Below are 3,127 nucleotides of genomic sequence, written 5' to 3'. Positions count from 1 at the left end.
TTAACTACTGTCTATCACAAAAGAAATAAGTTATGCCTAGAAGGTACTATCTATCACAAAAGAAATACGTTATGCCTAGAAGGGGAAGAAAAAAAAAGAAAGAAAAATTCTTCATTTTGCGAGATAATTTTGGTAAAGACAAATCACCAACAAATTTTCATGAGTGGAGAAAGATGTCATGAAGTGAAATTGTATAGGAGAGTAATGTGGGAGATAAATACAACTAAGTTGAGAAATATAACGAGTAGGAAAGAAAGATTGGTTTGAACTGAAAATGTTATGAGGTGAATAGTAAGAAAAACCCTTCAAGTCTTTTCTTAAAAAAACAGTGCTCAGAGAGAACTAGCTGTAAGTTCAGGAAGAAATGCAAAAGCCATTAATTTATAGGAAGCTTTAGGTAAGTATTTAGCTGTTCATAATTTTATGTTGATTGACTATGTATGGAACATGGTGCAGACTGATATTAGAAAGCTAAACAATGAAATGAGATTTAGATTTTCTAAAAATTTATTTATAATATTATAGATGTATCAGTCTTATATATAGATATATATATAATTCTCCTAACTTGTTATAGTTAGGAGCTGCAAATGCATGATAATTCTTACCCTTTTCGAAATCGTTGGTAACAGGTTAAGGTAAAAACCGACGCACAACATTTTTGAAAATAAGAAATGGCTTGCGGAGAAAATAAATGCCAACACAGTTAAAAATAATATGATGAATTTAACATAGCTAAGAATTATAGAACCGACCTTATTGGTACAATCCCCTTCCTATTGTAGAAGGTAATGGTATTAATATCAAGATAAAATAACTATATAAATTTTGAAATATTTTAAAACAACGGGACCAAGTTAGTTGTTCAAGATTTCAAGGAGGCAGGAGATCTTCCTACTTACCCAAGAAAAATAGAATCCTTGAGAAGACTAAGCTGCGTAGACATTTGGCATATCTCATGAAAGGTTTCGTCAGAGTTCTGGGATAGGATTTTATATATTATTTCATATAATGGGATAAATATATACCTAGAAAATATCTAAAGAATCTCGAAGATACTATACAGGATAGATGCGAAAAAATTATCAATTTTCAAAGTTTTAGAAGTAAATAAGAAAACAATTGTAACTGTATCTTTAGAAAAAGACAAGAGATAATAATAATTGATAAGTTAAGATAACCCTATAAGAATATTTATACAAATACACCCAAAAATCTTTAGTGTGGAAATGAATGCGTAGAATATACTACATGTTGCACACCTAAAATGCAACCTTGATATTTTACAAAAAAGCAGCTAGGCTGCGAGCATTATTACAATGACTGGTATATACTTATATAAGAATGAAGAAAAATAATGAAACCCGAGGGTTTGTATTTAGCAACCAATCTTCGTATATAGAATTATATTTTAAATGTTTGTCAAGAAAAAGTATCATGGAAACAAACTACATAGTCACTGCCAGGTAATTCAAACTGAATACAAGATAAATTGTATAATAATATTGTCTACATTCTCCGTTCAGGAAACTAGAATGGTCTCTAAATATTTTAAATTAATTATTAAGGCCAAAATTATAGCCACCAGGGTCAAACTGGCAAAATATATATATATATATATATATATATATATATATATATATATATTTTGATGTCTTGAAATAAATATTTGTCAGAGCATCAAGAAACATAACAAACTAGCTGATGCAAGTTTCTTGTCTTGTTTTCAAAACCCTAACCCTAAAAAACCTTGTAAGGGTCTCAGTCTCACAAGGATGAATACCTGGTCATAAAACAAATATTTTGTAAGAACTTGGAAAATTTTAAAGCACGAAGTATAAACTTGAGAGAGTCTAAGATGAGAGCGAATCTTGCCAAGAGTGCCCGCCAAGAGTGCCCATAAGTGTAGATGAACCTGTAAGACATGCAATAATGGGGCTAAAAGTTCTGGAAATAGTCTGGTGTAATTTCTTTTAAAAAAATATGGAAGGATAGGGGTAAAGATGGTAGAGGAATTTACCTCTCATTAGCGAGGGTTCAAAGTTCCGTAACTTAGCCCTAAGTGCAGAGAACAACACAATTTAGGTTTCAATACGGAGATATCATGAAAAAACAAATTCTAGGAAGCTAAGGCCCTTTAAAATTTATAGAGTTAGGGTTTCGATAAGTTTACTTGGCATGCACATATTTGTGTGAATTCCTACCAACACCTTGTAATGCGTGAACACCGTGGTTTCACCTGGAAAAGAAACTAGAATAAGCATTATCTGAACCAAGAGACAAATTATGGAGATTACTGTGAAAGAAAAGTTATAATCGAGCAAAATAATTATAAGAATACATTTTTCAAGAAAATCGACACAAGAGTTACATATAGGGTTATACATTGACTTGAGAGAAAACAAATTCTCGCATGAGCCGTGAGCAAACTCTTCACCAAAGTAATTCGAGCTTAGAATAATCCAGGGAAGCAGAGTCGAGCTTCAAATGAAAAAAACAAACTAGGTTATGATGATAGTCAAAACCTAGTTGCAGAGTCTTGTCCCCAATAATGAATGTGCAAATGAAATTGAAATGGCAGAGTTCGTAGGGGTAGTTACTCCAAATTAACACCAAAATGCCTTCACTGTCGATAAAAAAACTGTGACATTGGAACCTTCTATATGAATACATGTCAATAGGTAGAGTTGCAAGTGACCATACTTCCATCTATATGAAAAATCACATGGACCCAAGAGCTTGGATGCCTCCACACCGGTTCAAGTTTGCACGTGGTGCATTATCAAAATGACTAGTAACTTCGAAAAACATGTATAATAACATTACCAATAGGAAAAACCTGTGACATTCGAACCTTCTATATGGATACACCTCAATAGGTAGAGTTGCAAGTGACCATACTTCCATCTATACGAAAAATCACATGGACCCAAGAGTTTAGATGCCTCCACACCGGTTCAAGTTTCCACGTGGTGCATTATCAAAATAACTCGTAGTTTCGAAAAACATATATAATAACCTTACCAAAAGGAAAGTCAAATAAAGTTGACAGACATGACGACACACAAATATATTCAGATATATGGTCCTTATATATGTGGAGATCTCCTTATGCAACCCAAATAAA

Source organism: Pinus tabuliformis, chromosome 3_1 (genome assembly GCF_031772625.1).
Source record: "Pinus tabuliformis cultivar Carrire ecotype Pingquan chromosome 3_1, CPIR1, whole genome shotgun sequence".
Lineage (NCBI taxonomy): Eukaryota > Viridiplantae > Streptophyta > Pinopsida > Pinales > Pinaceae > Pinus > Pinus tabuliformis.
This window is presented reverse-complemented; position numbering follows the sequence as displayed.